This window comes from Engystomops pustulosus, chromosome 1 (assembly GCF_040894005.1).
Source record: "Engystomops pustulosus chromosome 1, aEngPut4.maternal, whole genome shotgun sequence".
In the NCBI taxonomy this organism is placed as follows: Eukaryota; Metazoa; Chordata; class Amphibia; order Anura; family Leptodactylidae; genus Engystomops; species Engystomops pustulosus.
The window spans coordinates 29,715,485-29,737,954 of NC_092411.1; the positions used below are offsets into that span (position 1 = coordinate 29,715,485).

At 41.2% G+C, this 22,470-nt stretch overlaps 1 protein-coding gene and 1 long non-coding RNA gene across 4 annotated transcripts in view; one reads left to right on the forward strand and one right to left on the reverse strand.

Annotated features, from left to right (window-relative positions):
* The window catches only part of PDE4D (phosphodiesterase 4D), a 595,186-nt gene that overhangs the window by 262,380 nt on the left and 310,336 nt on the right, over nt 1-22,470 (reverse strand). The gene's annotated exons all lie outside the window — the stretch shown is intronic.
* On the forward strand, nt 9,156-21,243 carry LOC140118657 (uncharacterized). The gene is made up of 3 exons (XR_011853230.1): nt 9,156-9,279; nt 19,650-19,853; nt 21,161-21,243. It is a non-coding gene; the product is annotated as an uncharacterized lncRNA (long non-coding RNA).

Here is a 22,470-nt window from a genome sequence, read left to right on the forward strand (position 1 = left end):
GTAGACATGAAGCTGATACTTGTCTTATATGCTTTCCATATTTCCAGCGTTGCCATACATTGAATGAACAGGTCAAACTGTTCCATATTTTGTATAGGATGATGTACAAAAGTATAGAGATTCCTATAAAGATAAAGAGATTACTACTGGAAATAACTTTTGCCAATTTTTTTTTCACAACTGATGCACCTAGAAATGTCTAATATCTGCTACAAGCACATTAAGCCAATCTTTTCTAATAGGCCCCTACTAAAACCATGCGCCATGTATAGTATTTGTGTCTTCTTATGAAGCAGTAGAGACTATGGGGGTCATTTACTAAGGGCCCGATTCGCGTTTTCCCGATGTGTTACCCGAATATTTCCGATTTGCGCCGATTTTCCCTGAATTGCCCCGGGTTTTTGTGTGCACGCGATTGGATTGTGGCTCATCGGCGCTGGCATGCACGCGACGGAAATAGGGGGGGCGTGGTCGAACGAAAACCCGACGGATTTGTAAAAACTGCCGCATTTAAAACAAAAAATCGGTCGCACGCGCCATGCTTACATGCACCAGGAAGAGATCAGTGAACTCCGACGCAACTCGACGGACCTCGGCGCAGCAGCGACACCTGGTGGACATCGGGCGCAGGACCTTCATGAATCGCTGGAAGACCCGAACGCTCGTCCAAGAAGCCGCCGCTGGAACGCGAATGGACCGGGTAAGTAAATGTGCCCCTATGAGATTATTGTGGCACCAGCGCCAAGGTCCAACTGGCAACTTTGCTCCCTTACAGCTAAACCCCTGCTTTAGTGTCACTGTAACCACTTTTTGCAGGAGGGAAGTTATTTTAAAGGCCATCTACCATATTAAAATCCAGCATGATAAACCAGGGACACTTACTCATAGATAAATGCACCACGACTGTGATTTTAGATGGAAATAGGCCATGGATAACAAATATGAGAAGATTACTAACTTTAAAAATGATGCTAACAGAAGGGATCTGGGGGGTAGGGTGCATTACCAGAGCCCCTCCGTGCTGTAGCTTCACAAGTTGTTATACTCTCACCCCTCACCCCTTCTCCATCCGCCCGATGTAATCGCATACAGTGGGAGGGGGGAATTGCTCCTGCGCGCAGCATGTGAAGCTAAAGATTGGAGGGGCTCTGGTAACGCCCTCATAGCACTTCAGATATAATTCAGCATAATTTTAATTAATAGTTTATTTTAGAAGGAAGGAGGCCATGGATAACAAATATAAGACAATTACCACAGTCCCGGTGCCTGGATCTATGAGTAATGTCCCTGGTTTATCATGATGGATTGTGATTTCTTTTACTATGTCCATACAATGATAAGCTATAGTTATAAGCCTTCTATGACTCATAGTGCCTGTCTATAGTATATTCTTAGATGTGCGCCTTGTGTAATTCTATGAGATGTAGTAACAAATGGCTGTCCTCTACAGTACCTCATGCTTGGAAGCATTGACAGGGAGAAACCTATCAAAAGCAGGAGGCAGGGGAAAGAGAATGCACTGAGACCCCACAACATGTGTTACCAGGGAAATACTGATCCCTGATCTTTTAATACCTGCCCTTAGGTCTATAGAGACTTATCACATCAGGCTATTCTGCACTACATACAGCAACACATTTTGTTTGTGGTTATAATGTTTTACAAGGATGATATAGGCAAAATAATTTTCCCGGTTTCTAACTATTTTATAAAATTTAGTACTTAAAAAGCCAAATTGATTTATTTCATCATGTTCTGTAGACGGATAAATACTCAATTTGTCAAATCGGTGAGATACCGTATGATTCACTCATCTCTACACAGCAATTCATGTTGTTCTCCAGAACAGGGAGAGAAGTTCTTTCGTAGCTACAAAAAATCTGCACTTTACTGAACACACATTATAAAAGCCCAACTCCAGCGTAGGGTACATAGTGTCAGTACATGCAGTCACAGAAGTCTGAAAATCCACTAGAGCTTCATGTATGGATCTTCCTACTGAACAAACAGGAGTGTTTTCTGTAGAAGATTGTCCATTGATTTCCAATGAACAAGAGGCCGTGACCATATGCTGATGAACACGGTGACCTTAATACACCTCATTAAAAGATCTATGGACATACTGTTCTTTACTATGTGAAATGGCAACTAGATTAGCCATCAAAAAGGAGCATGATTTAAAGGGAAAACTGCCCAAACAGTGTCCTCTGGTTCCTACCAATCCATGTGACAACCCCTTACCCCTTCTCAAATGCTCCATGAAGACATTGGTCCTCATATGGGTGGCTTCCCACACTTAGGCCTTTCAACAACTCACTCCATGTATTACCGTGTTGGCCAGTCATCTAAATGGCTGACATGTAAAATACTTATAAAATTATAACTCACCTTTCCGGCTTCCCCCGCCGCTGGCTATATACTGGGGCAGGGGGCTGGCTATATACTGGGGAATATGGGCTGGCAGGCTATATACTGGGGGGCAGGTGCTGGCTATATACTATGGGGCAGGGTCCGGCAGGCTATATAATGGGGAGGCTGTGACCAATGCTTTCACCAACCTCGGCTTCTACTCGAGTCAATAGGGTTTCCCAGGTTTGTGTGGTAAAATTAGGAGTGTCGGCTTATACTCGGGTCGGCTTATACTCGAGTATATACGGTATATATATAATAAAGGGGTATTCTCACTTGAGCACTGGTATTTAAATTCATTTATTTGCCATATACATAGATTTCTTAAATTGGATGTTATAACATTTTTTTTACCTGTGTGAAGATCATGTATCAATGTAGTCAATTGGATTGCTGTCCTTGGATACGACCACCACTGCTGGAGTGATTGCATATAGAAAGAAATTGTTTTGACCGAGAATTACTGCTGAATCCAGGTGGTCCAGAGTCTCTATAGGGCATGTGTGGTAATAGCTCTCAGGATGCGGGAATGGTCATATCCAAGGACGGCTATCTCGTTTCTAATGAACAACATGGATAAATTTATTGTAAATTATCTTCAAACAGGTAATTTTTTTTAATAACATCCAATTACAAAAATGTATGTATATGGTAAATGAATTAAATGTAAATACCCCTTTAACTTCCCTTTGGCCCAGAGGACAAGCCAGTCACCAGGCTTTTATGATATAAGGTGACAAATTTTCTTCCTCCAGCAAAGTTCTCGTTAGTCTTCGGTATAGGGAACCCACGTTCATCCTCACAAGCCATTCATGTGATACATAGTATTACTTACACATATGTAATATGCAACAAATATACATATATATATATATATATATATATATATATATATAACTTATTAACTGGTCAAAATAAACTACAAGCCTTTAATGTGCATGGAATTGTCCAATAATAAAGCCTCTGCTGAAATAGGTTCTCCATGACTGACCCATTTTGGCTTGGGTTACATTTTGGCAGCATTAAGTACATGTACAGATATAGGTTTACATAGATTGTATGAACTGTATGAAGCTGAGTTGCATCCCCTCTCCTGGAATAAGTGATCTGGGTCTAATTTTTTTATATATTCTAGAAGAATGTCCTCTGCTCGTTACAAATCTTCTTGATGCATTTAGTGCACTTATTACAAGTCATTGAAAAAGATGCTATAACATCTTCATAGATTTTTACAATCTTCTCTTCTATTCTTAGTATGGAGAAGATGTGCACTCCTCATGCCCTGTAAACTTAACCCCGCAGAGGAGAACTACTCCTCTACAAGTGCATCTACATCATGAGGACTGGTGGGCGTAAGGGCTGGAAGAGAAGAATCTTCCCACATTGTCAGTAGGGTTCACATTAAATCTCTAAGTATCAGCTGCAAATATATGAGCACAAAGAATTCTAGGCAAAGAATTGTGTTTCAGAACATATGTGGTCGGTTCCTCAGTAAAAGTAACAAAACATATATATATTCCACTGACTGAATTGTATAGTAAGTACGTTCAGAGAAGTTGTTATACTCCGATCACAAAGACCAGCAATTCCCACCTGTGTTCCTGTTGAGTTGCTCTGAATAAAAAGTTTCCACTTTGGAAAAAAAACATTTTAAATTGCCTTGATCTGTTCTGCAAATGTGAGTCTCGATACTGCAGTAGCACATTGATCCTGGTGTCCGAAATACCCACCTACCAGATAACACATCAGTAACCCATCCACTAAGTGCCCTAAGTGATAGGTAACCAGTTGCAGGTTTTTTTTGCTAGGACCAAAGAGTTGGGAATTTGGGAATTGCTGATTGTCTGCATGTGATTGCTACTGCCTGATCATTTTTTTTTTTTTTTTATATTTTGTTACCCATTCAAAAGATATTTCCCCTGAAGGTTTATATATGAACTAGCTGACCTTGCCCGGGATAGGAAATAACTGCTATTAGTTATAACAAAATAGAATGGGTTAGCAAAAAATATTTTATGTGCATCTATCCCTCTCTCTCTTTGACTGTCTCGCTCTCTGACTCTCTCTGTCTCTGACTGACTGTCTCCGACTGTCCCTGTCACTAGCCGTCTCTTTCACTGACTGTCTCTGACCGTCTCTTTCAGTGGCTGTCTCTGTCTCCCACTGTCTGTCTGTCTCTGACTGTCTCTGACCATCTCTGTATTTGTCTATGACTGTGACTGTCTCTGTCCGTCTCTGTATTGGTCTATGACTGTAACTGTCTCTGACTGCCACCTTGTCTATGGGGAGATTTATCAGAAGTGTCTGAGAGCAGAACTGCTCTAGTTGCTCATGGCAACCAAACAGAGCTCAAGTTTCATTTTTGCTCAGCTGTTTATAAAATTACAGCTGATCTGTGATTCTTTTCCATGGAAAACTGTAACCGTTTTACCTCAGACATTTCTGATAAATCTTGCCCTATCTCTGTATCCCTATCCATCTTACCTCACATATAAGCTATCTTATACTCATTGTCTATAGTAACCAATCACAGCTCAGAGCTCATATTAATAAATGGATTTTGGAAAGCGCAGAGTGAACATTTCAAAACCGTCTGCAGCTGTGCAAAATTTAGTGATTGTAAACGCGACAACATAGATTCTTTTTTTTTTTTTTTAAGTATTATATTTATTCTAATTTTTCAAAATTGTTTAACAATTGTAATAAATAAAAACCGGACAACAAGATGCCAGCTACGTTTCATTCTTGACCACGATGTAGCAGTAACAAATAGGGGCTCATTTACTAAGGGTCCGCGGACTGCACAAATGCCGGATATTCCGATGATTTTGGATTTGCGCCGCATTTAAAAGGGTATTGTGTTGCACGCGATCAGATTTTGGCGCAATCGTGCCGGCTTTCATGCGATGCAAATTGGGGGGTGGGCCATTTGGACAAACCGTGGGCCAAGCCAAGCACTTACATGCACCAGGAGGAAGATGGTGAACTCCGGTGGACCTGATCGGGGAAGCGACACATTCAGCAAGTCAGGCGTAAGTGAATCGCGGCACAGTACATTGTTGTTGCACTTTCGGGATCTCCTCCGGACTGGGTAAGTAAATGTGCCCCATAGTGTCATATACAATGATTAACATGGTACATCATTGGTAGGAAACATGTGGAATGGAGGATCAATTTCAGAAGGACATCAGAATAATGTAGCCAGGCTAGACAGAGTAGATTCTTTTAGCGGAGATACATACACATACATACATACACATACATACATACACTCAGCTTTATATATTAGATTAGCTGACAATAGCCAAGGGCCAACCTATCTTATCTTCATTCTCAGGGGCCCAACTTCCTAAAATGGAATACGCATTGGAGGTGGAGGGGGGGTCACTTCCCTTGTGGTACCCTGTGAGTTCACTCATTTGCTGAAAATTGTTCCACAAACCACAGAACTTCTGGAGGAACAGAGGCCAGAAAACTGGAGAGACACAGGACCTGAAACTGCTCCTGCATAAGTCCCTGGATAAGCCCTTTAATCAGATATAAGATGTGTAATCTAGAATTGTATATGCTCTAAATTACACATAACATATGCCCCAATCTGACAATCATAGATTACCGTCCATCATCATATTCCTAGCCAAAGCTTCTAATCCCTCATCTATTGGCAACAAATCATTTCACTCGTAAAGATGAAAAATATTTGTTTTTCTCCTGTCTCCAAATAAAAGCCATTTCTATGAGCAATGGTTGATGTTTTCCATGTGAATGCTGAACGCACTGGCAAAGTAATCATAAACCTAATGACATTACAGCGCAATGCAATTCCATATAGACATTAACGCCTATTAGACTCCAACCACTTCATATGTTGTTATTGTGCATTGCTGATGAACAAGGACCGGGAGACAAATAGTGAGATTCTCAGAAAGCAGCTTCATCTCCACCGGCTCATCCCTCAGTTCCATGAACAGATACAAAATGCAAAAGCAAAGACTTGTTGCATCTATTAAATGGGATCACTGTGGCCAGGACAAGCTCACATAACTATAGGGGTCATTTATCTTATTTCCCTCTTCCCTGAGCTCTTTTTGCGCCTTTTATTCGTCTATTTTTGCACCTTGTCTTTGTCAAATAAAATTTTAGGCGCAAATTCTATAAAAGGTGCAATTTTGTTGGCGCAAATCATACAGTTGCTTTTCCTAAGCATGGTCAGGACTGGCGTGTTAATGTGAAATTATCTGTGCCCATATAGGTGCAAATCAATGTTAAATAAGGCGCAATCATCTGCAGGGGACAGGCATAGACAAATAAGGCGCAAACCAGGATCACTGCTACATGGCAAAATCCGGCGACCTGCTAGAAAAAGGTTCAAAAAATTCTGCAAATACCCCAATGTGCTCAAAAAGTAACTAAAATACAACAAAAAAGGTGCATCACACTAAGATAAATGACGCCTATATATGTATATATTATGCAATTTATGATATATATCTACTGTATCTAGCTGCCATTTATCTATCTATCTATCTATCTATCTATCTATCTATCTATCTATCTATCATCATCTATCTCTCATGTATTATTATCTATGTCCGGTGTCAGATTTGGGCCCATTAGTGGTGAGGGCACATACTCCATCTATAAAGATCAGTGGCGTAACTAGAAGCTGATGGGCCCCAGTGCAATGTCTGTGCCAGGCCCCCGACTGTAATGTATGGTTCATAGTACTAGTCTTCTCATATGGGAAAGTGAGACCTTATGGGCCCCCAAAGCCTCTTGGGTCCCGGTTGCGATCGCAGCCTCTGCACGCCCCTATGTAAGATGTATCATCTGATGGTCCATCTACTTAAAATTTACCTACAGTATCTATCTGTTTATCCAGTAGTATTTATCAGTTATCTACCAGCAGTGTCGGAGTGGAGTTCCTTAGGCCCACCAGAGAAAATTAATCTGGGGGTCCCCTCTTCATTATCCCCCAGGAAACTTTGGTTGTTTTCGGTTGAACCTCTGAGGTTCAGTATTGGGTTGAACCAGAGCCCAACGGAGGATCCTCTGGTAATCTGGTGGGCCTGTCCAACACTATCTACCATTAGAATATCTTGAAAATAATTATTTAAGATTTACCATCTATTTATCACGTCTTCTGCGCCAGAAAACTGCCATAGGATTGTCCCCTTTATGCAAGCCAAGGGGTGTGAGGGGGATGTGGCTTGTGGCTGAGTGGGCCAGCATGGGGTGTTCCTAGTTTTTGTGGACAAGTAGCAAACTTTTGGCTGCCTGCGCAGCCAGTCGCCTGTTACATCATTATGGTTACATATCCATTAGATAACTAACTAGTATATTTCTATCAAGTTATATAGTATCTACCAGTAGAATATATAGATAATACATCTACAGAATCTATCAATACAACCACACACATATCTATCTGATTTATCAAATATCAATCTATAATTATTCAATGTAGCAACTTAGTATCTGTTGTATCTACTAAAGTGTAACTAAGTATCTTTATCTACTATTTCTGTCTATATATATTTCTTTGTATAGTATAGTATCTTCCTGCAGCATCTTTCCATCAATATCTATCCATCTATCATCTTATATGTATCCATGTTCTATTTAGTATCTGCTTCATCTATGTAGTATCTATTTCGCAGTCTATATCAAGTTTGTTATTCAGTATCTCTCTAGTGTATTTCTATGTAGTTAATACATGTAGTATAAAATTTATCAAGTCGTCTATCTAGTATCTATTATATATATGTTTCTAGCATCTATCAATCTATCTATCTATGTATCTATTGGTCTATCTATATAGTATCTATATATGTTTCTAGCATCTATCTATCTTGTATATATCTATCTTTCTATTATCAATCTATCCCTCTATCTAGTATGTGTATATGTTTCTAGCCTCTACCGTAATATCTATCTATCTATCTATCTATCTATCTATCCCATATCTATCTATCTATCTATCTATCTATCTATCCCATATCTATCTATCTATCTATCCATCTATCTATCTATCTATCCCATATCTATCTATCTTTCTAGTATCTATCAATCCATCTATCGATCTAGTATCTCTCTATCTATATATCTATCTAACTTTCTAGTATCTATTTATCCATGTAGTATGTACTGTATATATGTTTCTAGCCTCTACCTAGTATCTATTTATCTATATATCTATCTACTATCTATCTATCTTGTATCTTTCTAGTTAGTATATATCTATCTTTCTAGTATCTATCGATCCATCTATCTATCTAGTATATTTCTAGTATCTATCTGTACAGATATTAATATATTTCTCGTACCAACCTATGTAGCAATCCATCAATTCCATTCACACCCTTGCACACACCTACACATGTCTACAGATACCAGCTCAATCATCTACACATAGTATATGCTCCTATACCCTTTATGTAAACACCCATCCCTTGCAGTTCTATAGAAAACCTCTGGGTCACATTTCAATATCTCAACAAGTTGCTTCGAAATGACAAAACTCCAATATTACAAACCCATGATATCACAACGTGCCGTATACCCAGCTCAGCTCTGCTACATCTGCCTATACATTAACAATATCAATTTCGACATTCAGAATTTTCTACACTATACTGTAAAAAAATTAATATAAAATCGTTTACTATTCCATCTATTCTTGGAGCTTTGGATGAATCATAAAATTCCCAATGAAGCTCCTATCGACGTGCGACATGACACATATTGTTAGTTACCGTTTCCGCTGTTGATTGATATCGATGGGCTTGTTGATGGCATAAGGTGATCCATGGATGTAGGCACTTCGGAACCTGGCCACCTTCTCCAGGGTTAAGTACTCGCAGCGGGATGGTAAGCTCATTGTGTCTAGATGAGTGGCTTAGCAGGATGGGAGAAACATTTTTGTGAATGTGAGATACGAATGTGCTTTTGCAGGCGGCCGTGTGTGTGAGGCTTCAGAAAGCTTCTGTCATTGAAGAGCATTATTGAGCTGCATGCGCTGCCTGTGTGAGCTCCTCATGGATACAGCAAATTCTGCTCTTCTCGTTTCTATCCACAGTCATGCTCTAACCAATTACTTGTTGCAAAGGCTGGGTATAAAGTCCCCGGCTCCACAAAAGCTCAGGTCTATGCGGCTACTTGTGCTCTGCCTGATGACAGCTTGATCAATTCTCTGTCTAATCTCTAAAAGCTATTGCTGACAAAAGTCAGCCACAGGAACAGGGGATTGGAGATGCTTCCATTTATGCAACAGACTGGGAACAAAACCCCTCCATATCTCCGTCCATTCAATCACTATGCATTACATAGCCGGTACATCGTGCTGCACGCTCACTCCAATCATCTGCTTTATACACCGGGAACATCAAAAAAAAAAATTAGTAATCAACATAATAAAATATTGTAACATATCATTAATAGATTTGCAGTCAGCATGAAATTAATTGGGCTATTTGTGACGTCCACTAAACCTATTAGTTACTTATATACTGAGGTTTTTATCTCATGGGCGCTTGATTTACAACCCTTAAAGCTGGATGTGAAAAGCGACACTCAAGAATTTACTGTTACAGGAAGCAGGGTATGATAACTTTAATAAAATACTGCATTGTATAACCTGTGCTGTAGGTAAGGACATCTACCACCATGATAAACCAGGGACACTTACTCACAGATCCAGGCACCGTGACTGGGGTAATCTTCTTATATTTGTTATCCATGGCCATCTTTCTTCTAAAATCAACTTTTAAATTCATGCTAAAGAGCACTTTTGCGGGCATTACCTTAGCCCCTCCATGCTGTTGCTTCACAGGTTGTTACACTGTTCAGAAGCACTTCCCCTCTCCTACTTTGTGATGAAACTTTCTCTGCTGCCATGAGATGCATTAGACAGTGGAAGGGGGAAGTGCTGATGAAGCGGAGAGGGAGACCGTAAAACAGCCTGTGAAGCTTCAGAATGGAGGGGCTCTGGTAATGTAACCCTGAGCCCTACTGGCTCATTACAATAATTTTAAAAGTTGATTTTAAAAGGAAGGCCATTGATAACAAATATAAGAAGATGAACACAGTCACGGTGCCTGGATCTATGTGTAAGTGTCCCTGGTTTATTATGAACTATTGTTATGGCAGATTTCCTTTAAGGAGAATCCATCACCATGATTTACCTGCTATGTTAGGACTATGTCCACACATGCCAAACGTGCAATTTTTTTTTTCCCAGCTGCTCCTTCCATGCCAGAAGTTAAAGGGGTATTCCCATTCTAACTATTCATGGCCTATCCTCAGGAATAGATGATAGATACAGTTCTCCTGGGCCATACACCTATTTTGGGAACAGGGTTCCACTGACCTTTTCCCCTCAGCCCGAGCGAGTACTGCACATGCACTGCTATTCCCCGTACTACTTAATGGGAGCTCCTACAAGAACGGAGACTATACACTTTGTGCTTCCACAGAGCTGAATGGAGAGTGGCATACGCGGTACACTCTCCATTCAGCTCGGCTGTGGGAAGGAGGGAAGGAGTGGGAAATGTATCTATCATCTATTCCCGAAGATAGGTCATGAATAGTTAGGATGGGAATACCCCTTTAACTCTTTAACTTCTGGCATAGAAGGCCCCTGCTACACTTCTCTCATCCTTCCCCCTTTAGTAACGTCACTCCTGGATCCAAAGAGATGTGGAGCCGCAGCCCTCAGGTGCTCTCCCAGAGCACTTCAATTTTCTAAAGTGAAGTTTTGGCATGGAAGGAGAAGCCAGACAATAAAAAAAAAGTGTGACCGGTATGTGTGGGCACAGCCCTAAATTAAACAGCAGTTTGTGTGGGGGAGGTAAATCGTGCTTGGATACCCTTTTAATGAGTTTAGTAACCTTTCAACATACTATAAATAGTCAAGTATGAGCCAAGATACTTGTACTCAAGTATATATATATATATATATATATATATATATATATATATATATATATATATATATATATATATATATATATAACGTAGTACTTACCTCTGGCGCCCCCTGCAGCGCCTTCTCTTCCCTTTCAACATTTCATTAGTGGAGGGGGGGGGGGCTGCTGAGCATTTCATTAGTGGGAGGAGGCTACTGGGCGTTTTATTAGTAAAGGGAGGTTGCTGGACATTTCATTAATGAGGGGAGGCTGCTGGGCATTTTACTAGTAAGAGGAGGCTGCTTGACATTTCACTAGTGAGGGGAGGCTGCAGGGCATTTCATTAGTGAGGGGAGGCTGCTGGGGATTTCACTAGTGAGGGGAGGCTGCTTGACATTTCACTAGTGAGGGGAGGCTGCTGGGCATTTCATTAGTGAGGGGAGGCTTCTGGGCGGTTCATTAGTGAGGGGAGGCTGCTGGGCATTTCATTAGTGAGGGGAGGCTGCTGGGCATTTTATTAGTACAGGGAGGCTTCTGGACATTTCATTAGTGAGGGGAGGCTGCCGGGCATTTTATAGTAAAAGGAGGCTGCTGGGCGGTTCATTAGTGAGGGGAGGCTGCTGGGCATTTCATTAGTGAGGGGAGGCTGCTGGGCATTTTATTAGTACGGGGAGGCTGCTGGGCACTTCATTAGTAAGGGGAGGCAGCTGGCAATCTCATTAGTGCAGGAAGACTGTGACCAATGTATTTTCCACTGTAGGCTTATACTTCAATAAGTTTTCCTAGTTGATTGTGGTAAAATTAGGTGCAATCTGACGAATGGAGACTAGCTGCTATGTAGAGTCCCATACACCATGATTTTCTTCTTTCCTGTTTAATTCATTTCTGGGATTGGTTACTATACCTTATTGCAGTTTTAGAGCAGATACACAGAATTTTGCAAAATTCAAATGATAAGGGGCCACTGCGCCCATCACTCAAGGTTTTTAAATGGTGCAAGTGACAAATTTGTCTGAGAAAGGTTTGAGAATAAGCCATGCCCACATTTCCATGCAAAAAAACTAAGAATTATGGCAAAAATGATGTGAAAACTCACTAAAATTCATTCCAGTCTCCTACTGGAGTTATTTGTTGAGGCCTAGTGCATGATGAAGCCTGCACATTGATATATACAAGGCATATGTCGCACTGGAGAAAGGAGGCATCAAAGAGGGAAGGGGTAAGGGTGAAAAATAGTGGTCTTAAAATATTCTCTTTAATCTGGTTGGTAACTCTCTCTCAGGATCATATAGGCCAGTATAGATAAATACACAACAGAACAAATGTGAAGAAAGCACTTGGGGTGAGACAGCACTTTTCTAAATAGCTCCAGAATCTTCCTTCTGTGCTTCCAGCTCCTGCTCGTTCCCTTCCCTTCTATCTCTCTATCCGTCTTTGTCATTTTAAGCAACCATTTAAAGAGACGCTCCATACCCCCACCCCCTGCTATGGCTCATTCTCCTCCGTACATCAGTTTTTGTTGCCAGATTGTTGTATTTAACCAGGTCTGTACTTTATAATTTTTCTGTCCTTGCTGTAATGTAACACAGTGCTCCATGTACAGACTTTCGGGGGAGCATTGGATAGACATTGGAGATAGCAAGCAGAAGTTTGAACCAATAATAAGTGAGGAGGCGTGTCTGGGACTACAGGAGGCGTGTCTAGGACTACTATAGACCTGTACACAGTGCAGATAAAATGAAATCAATGGAGTTGTGCTACAAGCAGCCAAGCAGGAACATCTGTGGCAAGTAAATAGGCAAAACCTAAGGTAATAGACCCACATACGCTCAGTATAATAGTAACCTCCTAGTGTCTATTAGGGCCCGTTCACACATTTTGTATTATACTTGTTATATCCAATGACAGTTCACATCCTGTGAATGTGAATGGTGCTTACACTACTCCGCTATTCTTATTTTATGCTTCTATAAAACATGCTGAGTCGTGTGAATACTTCATTAACACTTCCTTTAGCTTCTGATTGTAACATATTCAAGGTGCCTAAAGCTACTGTGAAAATTCTGCATAAAATCTGCCACATCGTACACAACAATGACAAGCAATCTCTCAATCGCGGTATAACTAACCTTTTAAAATAGTTCGATTTTTTTAAATTTTACTATATATATATATATTATGTTAACATATGTTAATTAACTATTACTGGTTTTCTCCCCTTTCTTTCTAAATAGAAGGGCAAGCATTTTTCTTATACAAAATATATTAGTTTACCAATACACTAGTTTACTATCATCCCTTGCACTATTCATTTATATAATAAAAATGTATGGGTTTAAAAGATTATCTTACAGGGAACCTGTTGCCAGATGTTACCCCATTAAACTTCTATCCCCCTCAGGTAGGGTATGAAATGTCCTTTCTAGAATTCCTTCTTTTATGTGAAATCTCATCTGTTGGCTTAAAGGAAATCTCCTCCAAAACACGTGTAAATGTGCAGAGAAGAGTCATATTTGCTTGAGATGAGACAGGTTTAGAGGCTGCAAAGGGAGTGTCACATCGGATATCCATATCTTCAGTTCTATAGACATAGTTGCAAATGTCAGCTATAGGAAAAACCCACATTTTTAAAGAGGACCTGTCACCCTAAAAAAATGCACTAGCGCTACCGCAGATATAGCAGCGTTACACCCCTAGCTTTATTGGAAGTGCCATATCCACGAAACGCTGGACTAAGCTTACAACTTGGTCTGGCGTATACATGAGGCGATTCTTCTCCCCCGGACCGCCCTTCCTATGCCATATGCCGGCAGTGACTGGCAGGCTTCATGCGTCAGTCACCTCCTACTCGGACCGCCCCCTCATGAATACGCCCGATCACTGTGAGCTTGGTCCGGCGTTCCGAGGGTATGGCGTTGCAGTGTTCGCTAGATTTATCGGAAGATTCCTATAAAGCTAGCAGTTTAACACTGCTACATCTGGGGTAGTGCTAGGACCTGCTTACTTTAGTAAGCAGCTCCTAGTGCCTTTTTTTAGGGTGACCGGTCCTCTTAAAGTGTCTGTATCTCAGGTTCTATAGATCTAGGTACTAAAGAACTGCCTATAGGGCCATCTGAAGTCTCCCTCCTCTTTGACTTATCTGAAGTCTCCCTCCTCTTTGACTTATCTGAAGTCTCCCTCCTCTTTGACTTATCTGAAGTCTCCCTCCTCTTTGACTTATCTGAAGTCTCCCACCCCTTTGACTTATCTGAAGTCTCCTTCCCCTTTGACTTAAAATGTGACTCTTTTTTTCCTCTCTCCTCGTTTTCGCATGACTTTGGAAGAGATTTTTTATAGGTAAAGGGGTAAGACTTCACATAGAAGGGGGGCAACTTGTTTAATAGGGGAAAAACTGGTGACAGCTTTCTTTTAAAGAGGATTTTAATAAAATTTCCAACAATAATCACATTGTTACATCTTTTAAAACATCAATAAAATGATGTTTGTATTCTGTAGTAATGATTGTTGTGTTCTCTATTTGGTTAGCTTTTATACCTTACTTGGTGTATAGTATTGCTCTCGGCTGTATAAAAGTCCCTCTAGATTGTTGTGATGGTTTTTGTTTGTAGGTTACTATTAAGGGGATAAAGTGCAATGGCTACAGCCGCAGAGGGAGCACAGTTGAGACTATGGTGATCACACAGAATCTGCTTTTACAGCTGCCACCACTAGGGGGAGCATAGTGTCATTCGTGTATACTGAGTTACCATTGGGTTCAATGTGAAATCAGTACACAGTAAGCTAATAAGCTCCCCCTATGGGTTGGTGCAGGAAGTCAGAATTTTATTATTTACAATTATGTAGAAGTGTGATAGCAAATGGGTTTCCAACTGCTAAAAATTAATTTGTAAAGATAGGTTTCAATTATTAAAAATAAAATATAAATTAATGGTGGCCGGTCACCTTGAGACTCCAGATCATTTCTAATGCCCTTTATAAAGTTGGAGATACAGAGATCAAGTTCTAAACTTAAACTGGACAAAAAGAAAAAATTACAGAATCTGCGCTGATGTTTTATATTTAAATAAAATAAATTGAAATCCCTCGGCTCCTCCCAATATCATACAGGGTTGTCTCCTTTGTAAACCCAGGTCTACATACAACCTTCTCCCCCTTCATGTGAGGAACATCAATCACAGCAAACACAGAAAGGATATTCCATAAATATTAAAACATTCCGCCGCATTTATTAAAATATTCCATTATAAAGCTAAACCTCACGTCGATCAAGCATCAATTATTCAGCGTTCCTCCTCGGATTAAGACGTTTCATTAAACTGCTGAATGGCAGATATCTACCCTGCGCCATTTGTTTGTTTGGTGAAAGCTTTTCAACGTTAGCAAGAATTAGCTCCTCCAATTACCTGAGCTCTTCTTCACTTTTGTTTCACATTTTCCTTTCAAGCCGACACATGTGCACACTAGTAACCAACTTATTACATAACTAACTAAGCCATTAACTTACCAACAGCCAACCAACAACCCAATATATAAAGGAAATCTGCTATCAAAATCCATCATGATAAACCAGAGACACTTACTCATAGATCCAGGCAATTAAAATTATGCTAATGAGCTTAAAAGCTCTGGAGGGTGTTACCAGAACCCCTCTGTGTAATGGCTTCACAGGTTATTACACTGTCTTGCCCTTCCACTATGTAAAATAACAACAGGCAGAGGTAGGGGCAGTGCAAAGGGAGCAGTCAGAAGGGGGAAATGTGCTTCTGTACAGTGTAATAGCCTGTGAAGCTGCAGCATTGCGTGGGCTCTGGTTAGGCCCCCTTTAGCCCTTCTGGCTTGTTAGCATAATGTTATATCTAAAATCATGATTTTAGAAGGAAGGAGGCCATGGATAACACATATAAGAAGATTACCACGGTCCCGGTGTCTGGATCTATGAGTAAGTGTCCCTGGTTTATCATAATGGATTTTGAAGGTAGGTTTCCTTTAAGACTTTTTATATAACAAGTATAATAGTCAAAAGGAATGTTATAGTTCCTACTTGTAGACAACTAGACCGTATTGGAAGATATACACGTGTAGACCCACCACTTGTTTTTGTCCAGATACAGCACCGGATTTCAGAGGGGGATCAGTTTTTTTAAATAAAAATTTGCATGTCTGCAAGGGTAGACATATGTCTATCACATATTTATGTTCATGGGCAGTTAGAACGTTTCACCCTCCCACTATTACATCAGGCAGAGGTAGTAGGCGAGGGCGGGAGACATGCTTCTGCACAGTGTAACAGCCTGTGAAGCAACAGCATAGAGGAGTTCTGACAATGCCCCCTAGAGCCCTCCTGGCTCATTAAAATAATATTTTATCCATGGAAGGAGGCCATGGATGATAACTATAAGAAGATTACCACAGTCTCGGTGCCTGGATCTATGAGTAAGTGTCCCTGGTTTATCATGATGGATTTTAAAGGTAGATTTACTTTAATACATTAGGTTGTTAGGGTCTATGAATAAACAAACCCTAACACTGCTGTCTTGATTGAGGAATAAAAAAGTTCTCGGAATAGGATGAAGCACAGGAAAATGAGCTTTCTTCAAATAGTTTTTTTTTTTTTTTGCTAAAGTTGCTTAATCATGACTAACCTACAGAATAAGTGTATCCTGTTTTTTTTATTCTGTAAGGTGAACTCCTTAAACATTTTATTTAAAAAAAGCAATAGGTAAAATAGCCATTTCAAGCCATTCCCCTGCAGAAAATATACAATAAATTTCAATTATTATGCTATTTATACCTTCTAAAATCAACTTTTAAAATTATGCGAATGAGTCTGAAGGGCTCCGGGGGCTTTACCTAAGCCCCTCAGTGCTGTATCTTTACTGGATGTCACAATGAGCAGGACATGTCTCCCCCTCCTCCCTTAGCTTTTGCAATGTGCAAGGTTAGGGAAGACCTGCTCTGCTCATTGTAACAGACAGTGAAGAGACATTACTGAGGGGTTCTGGTAACACCCCACAGAGCCCTTCAGGATCATTAGCATAATTTTAAAGTTGATATTAGAATGAATGAGGCCATGTATAACAAATATAAGACGATTACCACAGTCACGGTGCCTGGATCTATGAGTAAGTGTCTCTGGTTTATCACGTTTGATTCTGATGGTAGTTTTCCTTTAAGACTAGTGTATCTAAGCAGTAGAGAAGTGTCTTGGCTGTGTGCTTACTGTAATAAGAGACGTCATAAGTGACATTAAGCCACAGGAACGCTGAAGTTCTAGTACGTGGTTAGAGCTCTTATTCACCACCATCTTAACGCTACAGCAGCCATTTATTTTAATTTAATAAACCGCGAGCCCCGATCCCCGAGCGCAGGTAAATGTAAGCCGCAGCTGTATGTTCTCTCTCAGCCATTGTCCTCCATTTACACAGATAAATCCCCTGCTTTCCTCTCCCACAGATATCCCTGTGCATCCACCGTACAGCTGAGGTCATCGAGTTCCTGATGTTTATCTCGCGGATTCTCATCACTTAATTCCCTTAATAGCTTTTGCTGCTACACGAGGCTACAAGCCCGATCGCTGGATTTTCCATTTTCACCATCAAGAAAAGTTTCGATATCCCCTGAATGGGTTGAGATGTGTCTTTGAGAGCAGCTGATCGGGGATTATTACTATGTCCTTGCTGTGACCTCTTTATCAGAAGTTACTAGAATCGCTTACAGTGATATGGAACATCTCAGACCTGAAGATGCTCCATAGGGAGACCATCACTAGATCGTGGGGTCTTCGTGAAGGGTCACATGCCATTGAAACTTTGCCTTAGAGGGGTATTCTAAAATTTCCTGAAAACCCCTTTTGGGCAGTAATAGTAGTCGGTGCGCCTGGAGCAGAACTAACAGTCCTGGCTGGGATGGAATTTTTGGTGTCACATGACCCCTGCAACAGAACCTAGCCCTCACTGACCCCTTGTGACCTCACTAGTTATCATGGTCAGTTAATGGGGTTAAGTGGCCGACGTGATGATCGTTGGACTTCCACATGGTAGTAACTGAAAACACAACTCGGTAACTGGAACATATGGGTCCCAAAGCTGAATCTGTAGCAGAGCCCCGACTATAATGTACTTTTTTGTTGTTTAGTATCGGTCTCTTTGTGTGGGAAATACAACTGCACTATTTCCCGTCCCTTGAGTTACACCTTTGAATTAGGGACTTGCCATTCACTCTATTGGTTGGCTACTTTACTTCAAGTTGTTTGTAATGTGTGTGGGGGGGCAGTATATCAGGTAACTTACCAATATGCATCTATTACAAGTTGATGCTCAAACAGAACCTGTCAGCAGGGATGTCATTTTTAGCTGGTGGCAGGTTCCAATAGCCTATGCTATGCTGGATGTAAAAATATCTTTGTCAGCATTTTGAATTAATCAGTAGTTTATATAAGTCTTATTCACATTACCTGCCTCCCTGTCATCAGCATGTGGTGAGTCCCAGGGAAGGGGGCAGCTCAGCCTGTGTGTGCCATTGTTAGTCTCATCTCCTTCACACTCATCCAGCTGCATCCCCCTCCAAACTTCCTGTCATGTGCATTGAGCATGGGAGACAGGGGGGATGGTGAGGAGTAGAGAAATAATGCATTAGGAGAAACAAGTACAAACTGGCTGCAGCTGTCCCTACCCTGGGACTCACCACATGCTGCTGGCAGGGAGCCAGGTAATGTGCATTAAACTTATATAAAGGATTAATTCAAAATGCTGACAAAGGTATTTTTAAAATCAGTATAAAATATGCTATGTGGCTGTACAAAAGTTCTGTATATTTCTAGTAATCCATTAGGAATCAAACAGGAAAACTAATAGGAAAGGAGGGGAACCTGTCATCTGTCACCAGGAATGTAATTTTTAGCTGGAGACAGTTTCACTTTAACTCCCCTCCTTTCCCATTAGTTTTTCTGTTCGATTCCTAATGGATTTCTAAAAATATACAGTACACCCAGTTATTTTACAGTTTTATTTCATGGTGCTTGCCTAAAGTTGTCAACAAGTGAAGCTTTATTTAAGAGATATCGTAAGTCCACCCTTTCCTTACCACTGAGTGTCTTTAGACCTATATAGGACAGATTCTTGATTAATGCGAAATCACATTTTTTTAAAAGCCGCTCATCTCCGAAGGAAATGCTTAGGCAGGAGATGTCTATATCAACTCTTTGAAATCTAATATAAAAGTACCGGTATGTGACTTTTTTATTTTTAACTGTATAATGTTTATATATTTATACAGAAATTAAAAATACTATTAATAGTGTAATTTTTCACTCTTTTTTTTAATTCCACCTCTAAGGTCTCAGCGTTTGATATCTCCCGGCAGTGCTCAGCCGTGCAGTGAAGAGTAACGTCGCGACCACTAGAAGACAGTGATAAATAGGTATCATAACATCCGCGGGAAATATCAATGGCTCCATTACCATTGTTAAACTATTTACTCTGCTGCCACTTGTCATTGTCTTCTTCATCATTAGGCTGGCCGAACGCTTCAGCTGCTTGGGTGAGCACAACGTCAGTGAAAGTTAACCAATCAATGCTCCTGTGCCAACATTCCTCTTTTTATTTTAACTGTGTCATTTTATATATATATATATATATATATATATATATATATATATATATATATATATAGTATAAGCCGACCCGAGTATAAGCCGAGGCCCCTAATTTTACCACAAAATACTGGGAAAACCTATTGACTTGAGTATAAGCCGAGGGTGGATAATGCATTGGTCACAGCCTCCCCAGTGTATAGCCAGCCAGCCCCTGCCCCAGTGTATATAGCCAGCCAGCCCCTGCCCCAGTGTATATAGCCAGCCAGCCCCTGCCCCAGTGTATATAGCCAGCCAGCCCCTGCCCCAGTGTATATAGCCAGCCAGCCACTGCCCCAGTGTATATAGCCAGCCAGCCACTGCCCCAGTGTATATAGCCTGCCAGACCCTGCCCCAGTGTATATAGCCTGCCAGACCCTGCCCCAGTGTATATAGCCTGCCAGACCCTGCCCCAGTGTATATAGCCAGCCAGCCACTGCCCCAGTGTATATAGCCTGCCAGACCCTGCCCCAGTGTATATAGCCTGCCAGACCCTGCCCCAGTGTATATAGCCTGCCAGACCCTGCCCCAGTGTATATAGGCTGCCAGACCCTGCCCCAGTGTATATAGCCTGCCAGACCCTGCCCCAGTGTATATAGCCTGCCAGACCCTGCCCCAGTGTATATAGTCTGCCAGACCCTGCCCCAGTGTATATAGCCTGCCAGACCCTGCCCCAGTGTATATAGCCTGCCAGACCCTGCCCCAGTGTATATAGCCTGCCAGACCCTGCCCCAGTGTATATAGGCTGCCAGACCCTGCCCCAGTGTATATAGCCTGCCAGACCCTGCCCCAGTGTATATAGCCTGCCAGACCCTCCCCCAGTGTATATAGCCTGCCAGACCCTGCCCCAGTGTATATAGCCTGCCGCCGCTGCCGGACAGATCGCACAGAAGATATACAGGGGTCGCCGGAAAGGTGAGTTTAGATATATTTATTTTTTTGACTGGAGTATAAGCCGAGTTTGGGTTTTTTTCAGCACATTTTTTGTGCTGAAAAACTAGGCTTATACTCGAGTATATAAGGTATTTTAATTACTGTATGTACTTGAGTATAAGCCGAGATTTTCAACACAAAAAGTGTGCTGAAAAAACCCAAATTGTTTTATACTTGAGTGTATATAAAAAAAAAATTATACATACTTACCTCTGGCACTCACCCTCGGCGCCCCCTTCTCCTTGTGGGTCATCTTCTACCTGCCTCTTTTGCTTTCCTGCAGTGCGGGAAGAGGCAGGGTTATGGTCTCTGCTTGTGCACCCACTATGTGGTGTGAGAACCGGAGATGCAGGGAGATGATGAGCCGCAAGGATAAGAGAATGCCAGGGATAAGCACTGGAGGTAAGGACTAAGGGGACTCTGCTTCTGGACATTTAATTATTAAGGGAGGGCTCTGCTGCTGGACATTTCATTAACCCCTTAGTGACGCGGCTTAAAAAAGCTCTAGTAGAGACCGGAGTATTTTTAGCAAATTCTTGTGTGTGGTGGTTTAAGAGCTATAACTTTTTTTGCGTGCTACTTTAAAATTTTTTGCAGCATTTTTTTTTGGGACACATAGGGCAAATTAAAACTTAAACTGGATTTGGATTTTGGCGCACTCGCAAAACATGCACTCACATACACTGGGAAGAAGGTGAACTCCGGCGGACCTGAGTGGGGAAGCGACACATGCAGGATCTTGGGCGCACAATCTTGTTGAATTGTGGCAGACTTTATCCTCGTCGGACAACGCACCTCGGGGATTGCGCAGGGACTGGGTAAGTTAATGTGCCCCATTATGATCCTTCTAGTGCTATGAGATGCTGTGTGCTGACAATGTGCTTAGATTATCAGGGTACAGGGTTTATATACACTTTTATTTAGCTTCTGAACATTCACTAGTATCTGATATATAAAAAAGACACATCAGTGCTTAAAGTGATGAGATCCATGAGATGCATATAACATACAATGACACACTTCAGCTCTGCTACATCTGAGCTATAACAAACACTGTCAGCTGTGCTACATCTGAGCTATAACACAGACAGAGTGCCCCTCCCCTGGATAAAGACCTTATCTTATATGAGGCTTGTAGCGTAAGTCTGGGCACTCTGCTTGTCAGCAGGAGGTGTCTGTGTGTGAACTCGTCTTGTAAAGGAGTAGAAAGAGGGGCAGGAAGCAGAGAGGAGAAGTTATTCATGAGAGAAATCTGCCCTTCCTGACCATAATCAGATGATTTATGGTCGGATCCCCGGGCAACCAAAACTGTATACACCAAGGCTGATAGGGACAGGTGGGAATTATATCTGTGAAATGCTGTATCCTTGTTAATAACAGTGAATGAGGGAATGTGTCATTTTGTTATCCTGAGTATATTTAAGAATCTTGTCTTTCTGTGAATACCAGCATTTTTTGAGCATAGAGACTGTGTTATGTACTAATTCATGCTTTTGGACTTGCATGTACATGTGTAATGTCCATGTGCTCTATTGGGATAGGATTTTTTAAGACTTAGGTAAAGATAAGGACATATTGAGTACTTTTTCAATA